Source organism: Sciurus vulgaris, assembly GCF_902686455.1.
Source record: "Sciurus vulgaris genome assembly, chromosome: 1".
Taxonomy (NCBI): domain Eukaryota; kingdom Metazoa; phylum Chordata; class Mammalia; order Rodentia; family Sciuridae; genus Sciurus; species Sciurus vulgaris.
The window spans coordinates 140,510,080-140,519,692 of record NC_136461.1 but is presented as its reverse complement, the minus strand read 5'-3'; the positions used below and the strand labels follow the sequence as shown (position 1 = coordinate 140,519,692).

At 36.0% G+C, this 9,613-nt stretch overlaps 1 pseudogene across 1 annotated transcript; it reads left to right on the top strand.

Moving 5' to 3' along the window:
- Positions 1-1,870: 1,870 nt before the first annotated feature.
- LOC306656984 (phosphatidylinositol N-acetylglucosaminyltransferase subunit P-like) lies at positions 1,871-3,174 on the top strand (annotated as a pseudogene). The gene has a single exon. The product of its transcript is annotated as a phosphatidylinositol N-acetylglucosaminyltransferase subunit P-like (transcript).
- Positions 3,175-9,613: the final 6,439 nt, after the last annotated feature.

The window sequence follows — 9,613 nt, the reverse complement described above, 5'->3', positions numbered from 1 at the left end:
AGAAATTAGGAAAACTACCCCATTCACAATAGCTTCAACAAGAATAAAATACTTGGGAATCAATCTAACAAAAGAGGCAAAAGACCTCTACAATGAAAACTACAAAACACTAAAGAAAGAAATCAAAAAACACCTTAGAAAATGGAAACCTCTCCCATGCTCTTAAACAGGCAGAATTAATATTGTCAAAATGGCCATACTACCAAAAGTGCAATACAGATTCACTGCAATTCCTATTAAAATCCCAATGACATTCTTCATAGAAATAGAAAAAGCAATCATGAAATTCATTTGGAAAAATAAAAGACCCAGAATAGGTAAGGAAATCCTTAGTAAGAAGAGTGAAGCAGGAGGCATCACAATACCAGACCTTAAACTATACTACAGAGCAACAGTAACAAAAATGACCTGGTATTGGCACCAAAATAGACAAGGTATTGTACAAAATAGAAGACACAGAGACAAACCCACATGAATGTGGTTATCTCATACTATACAAAGGTGCCAAAAATATACAATGGAGAAAAGATAGCCTGTTAAACAAACGGTGCTGGGAAAACTGGAAATCCATATGTAACAAAATGAAATTAAACCTCTACCTCTCATCCCGCACAAAAATCAACACAAAGCAGATCAGACACTTAGGCACTAAACAGAGACCCTGTGCCTAATAGAAGAAAAAGTAGGCCCAAATCTTCATCATGTCAGCTTAGGAACTGACTCCCTTAACAAGATTCGTAAAGCACAAGAAGTAGAATTAAGAATCAATAAATGGGATGGATTCAAACTAAAAAACTTCTTCTCAGCAAAGAAAATAATCCATAATTTGAAGAGAGAGCTTACAGAATGGGAAAAAATCTTTACCACATACACCTCAGATAGAGCACTAATCTCCAAGATATATAAAGAACTCAAAAAACATAACACCAAAAAAAATAAAATGAAATAAACCAATCAATAAGGAACTGGGCTAAGGAACTGAGCAGGCACTTCATATAAGAAGAAATACAATTGATTGACAAGCATATGAAAAAATGGTCATCATCTCTTGCAATTAGAGAAATGCAAATCAAAACAGCTCTCAGATTTCATCTCACTCTAGTCAGAATGGCAATTATCAAAAACACAAGCAATAATAGGTGTTGGCAAGGATGTGGGGGGAAAGGAACACTCATGAAGTGGGACTGCAAATTGGTACAACCACTCTGAAAAGCAGTATGGAGAGTCCTCAGAAAACTTAGAATGGAATCACCATTTGACCCAGCTATCCCACTCTTTGGCCTATAACCAAAGGACTTAAAATCAGCATACTACAGTGATACAGCCACATTAATGTTTATAGCATCTCAATTCACAATAGCAAAATTATGGAACCAACTTAGATGCCCTTCAACATGTGAATGGATAAAGAAACTGTGGTACATATATACAATGGAATATTATTCAGTTTTAAAGAAGAATGAAATTATGACATTTGCAGGTAAGATGGAACTGAAGAATATCATGCTAAGTGAAATAAGCCAATCCCCAAAAACCAAAGACTGAATGTTTTCTCTGATAAGCGGATGCTGACCATAGTGGAGGATGAGTGGGGAAGAATGAAAGAATTCTGGATTTTACAGAGGAGGATGAGTGGGGGGCAGGGGGGCTGGGAAGGACAGTAGAATGAGACAGACATTATTACCCTATATATGTGTATGAAACTTTTTTTAAATTATCACTGTCAAAAAAAGATAATGAAAAACATAAATAAAAGTTTAAAAAAAAGAAGAAATTGTACTTTGAGTTATGAATTTCAGTCTTTTCTCAGGCTAGCAATTTGTGGCACAATACTCTTATGATGCCCATCCATGCGCTGTTATGTGTTCAGAGCAATATAATGTGTTCACGGCATCCTTCCAGAACCAATAAGTATTCCAAAAATTATTTACTAAGCAAGCATTAATTCAACAAATATTTGTTAAATGACTATTATGTGCCAAAAACCACATTAGAAAGTGAAAAAAAAAAAAAAAAAAAAAAAGACATGAAACATCCTGGCCTGATAGGATTTACTCTGTACTGGGAGAACTAGACAAACAAGTGAACAAATAAACAATGAAATTAAAGATTGTGATAAGAGCTACAAAGGAAATAAACACAGCTATATAATCTGAGAGAAGTTAATTTCAGTAGTGTTGTCAAGAAAGACTTTTTTGAGCTCTTTCTATCCTACTGTGGCTTCCTGGCTGGTGCTTTACACAGAAAACTCAGCACAGAAATTGACCAAAGCCACAGGAAAATGGTGGAAAATTCACCATTTCCATTGCCAGAAAGAGTGACTTATGACTTTGTTCTTTTCTTAAATCCTCAATTTGGTTTCATAATTTATCTCATGCAGGTTTTATTCCTGAATCTTGGCTAAATTCCTTAGGTTTAATCTACTGAACTAAAAAAAAAAAAAAAAAAAAAAAAAAAAAAAAAACAAAACTGGGCAATCGTATTATCTGTCTACCTCTGTATTACTATAGCAATTTGTTATGTACTCTTATTTGGAACTAACATGATGAGTACTTCTCCACTCCATTCACACAATCACAGAGACCTATGCTAAAAGTCAACAGTGGAAGAAAGACCAAGAAAAGGCCATTCCAGCATTAAAAGATATTCCTATTAGTAAAGTAAACAAATATTCTTTCTTGCAGGCAAAGAACTTCACACCAAAACATGAGTTGTGTGTAAATATGCTAACATCAAGCATGATAAGTTTTTGACAGAATAATTTGGATCATAATTATACTGACTTTTCTGTTATTAAAGCCCAGTATTTAAATGTTAAAAAGAAAGAAAAGTTTCTGGGAGCAGTTGCACATGCCTGCAATTCCAGTGACTCAGGAGGCTGAGGCAGGAGGATTTCAAGTTCAAAGTCAGCCTCAGCAAAAGTGAGGCACTAAGCAACTCAGTGAGACTCTGTCTCTAAATAAAATACAAAACAAGGCTGGGGATGTGACTCAGTGGTTGAGTGCCCCTGAGTTCAATCCTGGTACCCCCCAAAATAAATAAAAGTTTATCTTTTCTTATATAAAGTTCAATTAATATTGTAAATGTTTTCAAATAGTAGTCATTAATAGAATAAAAAAATACTAAATTTCCCTAAAAACAAACAAACAAACAAAAGACCTTTTTGAGAAGGTGATATCTGCAGAAAAAGGATTTTGGATTTAAGTATAGAAGTGACATGACTGATTATACATGTTTGTGTGCATAATTTTTTTTTTTTTTTCAGTGGGGAGCGTGCTGGGAATTGAACCCAGCATGCTAGAACACATGCTAGATAAGTGCCTGGAGCCACACCCCTATCTTTCACTCAGGTTTTCTGACTGTCCTTTTCCAGGAAGTTTGGACTGAGTTCTACTAATCGCCTCCACACATTGGTATTGCTGCTGCTGTGGAAAACTGAAGGATTTAGGTTCTAGTCTTGCTAGATCTGAAAAATTCTCTCTGAGAAGGTGGCCACTTGGACTCTGCTTCACACAGAGTTTTTATACTCCCCTTGGTGCTGGACACAGCAATCCCTCTTTAGAGAGGCCTACACAATGGAAGTCCTTTCCTTCTGGGGGAAGAGGCTCCTTGGATTGCAACAGGTCAAGGCTCCTCCTTCCTCCTGCAATGTCAGCTTCCATGCCCCTGCAGAACTGAACCTTCCTTCCATTCAAAGATTCAATCTCAAATAGGAAAAGCAAATTAATTCTCCTTCTCCCTCTCCATTGCCCTCATTTGCAGAATGTGATTACGTAAGTCTCGCATTTTCCATACTCCTCCATTGCTTTTCCCCTCATTGATTTTCCATTAGTGCTGTCATCCCTGATTTTGCTGATGAGGATTTTGGCCACAAGTGACTTACCTTACCATTTTTAATACATCCTTAAACTTCTCCACTTGTGACTTTTAGCAGAGAAGTTTAAACTCATTTAGTATAGCCTTGAGAGATATGAAATAACATCTCTAGGGTCATGTGTTTGGAAGATTCCACACTTGAATATAATATGAACTACTCAAGGACCTCAATTTAGTTTACTTATCATGACCACCAAACTATTGCTCTTGTGGCAAACTCTGATTCTTAAGTGGTGATTCTATTCAATATAAATTCAACCTTCTTTTCAAAGTTGGGGGCATTCAGCAGATTGTTGTCACCATTATTACAATTTGGATAGCACTTCACAACAGCAAAATGGTGCACTAATGTAAGATAGCAGGTGGTTTTGACTCAGAGTCTAAGAAGGCCAGTGCAATGGGAAAATAAGTATCTCCTTCAAGAAACTTGCTAATGGCATTTCTAATAGGTGCAATCACAAATGTTTCTCCATGCTTCTTTGAGGAGTCATTCCTAACTCTCGAGCCAGAAAGGAAAAAAAAACTGCTTAAAGGCTAATTTGATATACAAATTATTCTAATTTGCCATTTCTCTCAAACATGGGCACTTAACCTTACTCCAGTAACATATATTAATGTCAACCTTACTCCAGTAACATATATTAATGTCACATTTTCTGTCCTTTAATTTTAGCTATATATAAGCAGAACTAAACATTTATTTTTTCACCATCTGCTTATAAGAAATTTGTAAAATGTTTCTCTTTGGACTCTTTTTATAGTAGACAATTTCTGTTTTCATCACAGTGCTTTTCATTTAACATAGAAACATAGGTTTGGTTTCGTGGCTAAAATTCCAGACTGCTTAAGAAATATAAATATAAATATATATGATTTTTGAAGTTAAAAATTATATGTACATTAATCATATAATTTATATATAATTGTATATATAATTTTTGACAGTCATATTTCTTTAGCAGTCTGAAATATACATGTGGAGAGAGAGAGAAGAAAAGAAAGAGATCATAGTATTATACTTAAAGCTGATGATATCTGGAAATATATTATTTAAACACCTCCCTCTACATAGTGTCCCTTGCTGGTAAAGATACAGAACACCAAAGGTAATCATTTCCTTTGGACTCTGGGAAAATGTACTTGCATACTGTGAGCAGAGTTCTCTGAAGGTGATTCTTTGCTAGTTGGATAAACAGAAGCAAAATGGGAAAGATGTGAAAACAATGTGCTCCTTTTCTTATTTTATGCACTGTGGAAGAAACACCAAGGACCTGCCAACCTCACTTCATGACTGGACAACATGGGATTTCACCTACTCTACTGCAAAGAGAAAAGGCTCCCAATCTTCTTTCTTCCTTCATACTTTTTTTATGTTTTTAGACACAAAGGATCTCTATTATTTTTGTATTTGCACTGTGCAAATTGAAACACATAACTTCATTATTATTTTATTTTATATTTTTATCTTCTGTTAACCCTCTAAAATAGTTAAAATGTTTCCAAATGATGAGTAACAATGGAGCCTGCTGATAGGAGTATAAATGGTTAAAATAACGTCATAACAATTTGAAAAGTTCGAGTTGATCTGAAAATGTTCATACCATAACAATCAATAATTTTATTACTATATATGTGCCCTAGAAAAAACTCTTACATATTTACATGGAGACATGCATAAGAATGTTAAAATAATCTTATCTCTAACAACAATATTATATAAACAACTTAAATATCCATTTAGAAAAGAATGTATTAATATACTAGGAATTTATGCAAAAGTAGAATTCAATGATAACATGTATAAACACAGGTGATTCTCAAAATATAGAGTTACCCAAAAATAGCAAGTTACAAGGGCTTGGAATGTGGCTCAGTGGAAAAGCCCTTGCCTAACATGTGTGGAGACAAATGCAATGTAGTGCTATTTGCATAAAGTTTACCAACGTGTAAAACAACATTAAACAATAAGAATCTTTACCATTGAATTCAAGTTATTCATCTGCTGAACAGATGGGAGGATGTGACCAGAGAAGAGCACAGAGTGAAAATTGGCTATACAGGTTGAGCATCCCTAACTTAAAGACCTGCCATTTGAAGTGTTTCAAAATCTGAAACTTTTTGAGTGCAAGTGAAGCCAGAATTGGGAACAGGTAGTTAGTGTAGAAATAGGGGATCGGGTCAAATCGAGGAAATGGAGGCCATAAAGTCATCTGCCTCTGGAATTTGGAGACTGCCCCTGGAAGGATGGAATGTCAAGGATCTCCGGAGGCCATTGATTACCAAATTTACCTGCCTTTATCAAGGACTGCAAGCAGGGAGCTGCTAATTAATGCCCCCTGGGCCCTTATCTGCCTGAATCACCCTGGCCCTCCCCCTGCCCATGGTTTCTCACTTAATGCAAAACCAGGCCTAGTCACTAGGCAGGAAGGAGAGATAAGGGGGGAGAGAACTGGAGAACAAAAGAGAATTTAACCTATAAAAGATGTAGGGTGCGCTCACTTCTTGGGACTTTAGAACATCAGCCATGGCCCCTTTCTCCCTGCCGGGAGAAGTCTGTATTATTACCTTTAAATAAAACCGGCTTAATATGCTTGCCTTGGCGTGCTTCTCTAGTGTTCAATCTTTAACATTAGAAGGAGCAGAACTCATCACCGGTAAAGCGGTATCACAAGCATAGTGCTGCAAATGGAAAATTTCACATATGACCTCATCTGATGGATAGCAGTCAAAATGCAGGTACACTAAAAAATCGTATAAAATTACTCGCAGGCTGTGTGTGAAACATAAATCAGTTTTTGTGTTTAGACTTGAGCACCTTCCCCAAGATACCTCATTACATATATGCAAATATTCAAAATTTGAAGAAATTCAAAAACTAAAACACTTCCAGTTCTAGACATTTTGGATAAGGGAGACACAAATTGTATTGGCAAGGTTTTCTTTCTTAAGCCAGGTCGCAAGTAACTGAATGTTACTTATATTCTTCTTAATGTAATGCTATTTTATTGAGCATCAACTATATACAGGACATATTGCATCCATTACATTGTGTATTCAAAACTATGCAAGATAGGTTATGTTCCTTTAAAGGGGAAGAAAATGCCTAGAGAGATAATTAATTTGCCTTGATCATATAGCATGTAAGAGCACAGTGAAGACTGAAACGCAAATCTGTCTAAAATCAATATTACATGCATTTTTTTCACTGATAATTCATTCACTGTTTTGAATAACACTGCTTTGTGGAACCAACCCTCTTCTAATCTAAGACATTATGGGTGATTACATTCCCCAACTCTGGGGTATATAATCTGTAGTTAGCCAATCAGAAAAGTTCATATTCTCAGGCGCAGCAATAGATTCAGAGAACAGGTGGCATAGTCTGGTCAAGAGAACACAATCCTGGGAATATTAAAAAACTTTTGAGAAAGACAGCTGTTCATGGGTTTGCCTAAGTAATAAGAGAATGTTAAGTTAGATGTTTTAAATTGCTTTGGTGTCCAGAAGGATTTGCTAGGCTTGAAGGATGTAATACAGATCACTGGTGACCCTATGTGTTAGTGCTTATGGAAAACCCACTTGACAATGAAAACAACTCACAAAAAAAGAAGATAAGTGATGAAAAGAGATTCTTAATGATACCATTAGAGACCTATACCCCACCAAATAAGCCATTAAATCCACTTTTCATTAGTTCAGCTTCAGGTGGGTTTTTGTCACAGCAGCAAAAGTGCCCTTATAGAGCAGTTTATTATGTTTTCATATAACTGTAGTTCTTTTCTCACATGGTGTGTAATTATTCATTTTTTAATGTGCAGTCACTCCTCTGTATCTGTGAATGTCAAAATCTGTGGATCCTCAAGTCTCTCAGATAAACTGATGTAGTATTTGCATATAACCTATGTTCATCCTTCCATATCTTCTAAATCATCTCTAGATTGCATATAATACCCAATACAATGCAAATGTTATGTAATAGCTGTTAATACTGTATTATTTAGGGGATAATGGCCCCCAAAAAGTCTTGCATATTCAGTACAAACATGGTTTTCTTTTCAAATATTTTTGATCCATAAGTAATTGAATCCACAAATACAAAACCCACAGATTCAGAGGGACAACTGTATTTTAATTGTCTCCACTTCTGAAGAGTAAGATCCATAAAAGCAAGAATCATATCTTATTTTGTTCACCATGGTAGCCTCAACATTTTCCAGAGCAACAAATAGTTGCTGATTGCATACTTGTTAAACAAATAAGCAAGCAAACAAAGCTTCTGCTATGGTTTGGATGCGAGGTGTCCCCCCAAAACTCCTGTGTTAATGCAGGAATGTTCAGAGATTAGTGATTAGATCATGAGAGCTGTGATATAATCAGTCCATCCTAGTTTGAATGGACTGCCCAGGTGGTAACTGTAGGCAGAGGGGGTGTGGCTGGAGGAGGTGGGCACTGGAAGCATTCTCTGGAAGGGTTCATCTTCCCTGCAGCCTCTTCCTTCTTCTCCTGCTGTCTCCTTTGTGGCTGCTGTGAATGGAGCAGGGCTCTTCCACCATGCTTTTCCATTAAGATGTTCTGTATCACCTGCACCCAGAGCAATGGAGTCAGTTCACTATGGACTCAACCTCTGATCTGTGAACCAAAACAAACTTTCTTCTCTAAGTTGTTCTTACTGAGAATTTTGGTCACAGCAATACAAAACTGGCTAAAATAGCTTACATTCAACTTGTTTTCATAGAAGATGAAAAAAGAAGAACATAGACAAATTACCTATCATAATCCACTTAGTCTTTCATTTCTAAATACAAATGAACAACCATAGGTCACGAAATATTTAAGGAAAACATTTCATAGAAATACAAATCTATCAAAATGTAAAACATGGAAAGAAAGAAAATAAAATTGAAAAAAGAAAAAAAGAGAGATGGGGTTCATCTCAGCCAGTGGGTTGGTCAGCTTTCCATCATGTGACAAAATACCTGAGAAAAACAATCTAAAAGTATGAAATGTTTATTTTGGTTCACAGTTTTAGTGAACCATGTTCATTTGGCTCTATTGTTACAGGACCAGTGGTCAGACAGAACATCATGGGGAGCATGTGGTGGAGCAAAGCTGTTTACTTTGTGGTGATCAGAAACAAAGAGAGAAAAAGGGGACTATGACAAAGTAAAACCATCAAGGGCATGTTCCCAATGTCCTACTCCCTCCAACTAGGCCCCACGTCCTAGTTTCCACCACTCCCAACAGCCCATTATGGTATGAATCCATCAGTAGATTAATCTACTGATGAGGATAGAACTCTCAAGTTCCATTTACCTCCCAAAGGCCTCACCTCTGAACACTGCTGTGTTGGGGACCTAGTTTTCAATTCATGAGCTGCCAAGGGACCTTTCAGATCCAAACCACAACAGAAGGTTAAAAAATCATCTCTTATAAATTCCAATAAGAGCAAAATAGGTCTAATAAAAGTGGGAGAGAAATTAATACAACAAAATATTGTAAAACTAAAGAATGGCAAACATCCTCAATTTTGAGGTACCCATCCCATGAATCAAGAAAGACCCAAATGTAGAAATATTGTGCAACTCAGCAAAGCAAAGAGAACATTCCATACAGAAAAATTAAAATAAATTACATGAAAAGGAAGACGTTTCAGATTGGCACTGGAATTTTTGTCAATAATACTAGGCTTAGGAAGATAATAAAGCAATGATTCAAAATTTTTAGAGAAGAATTTTCA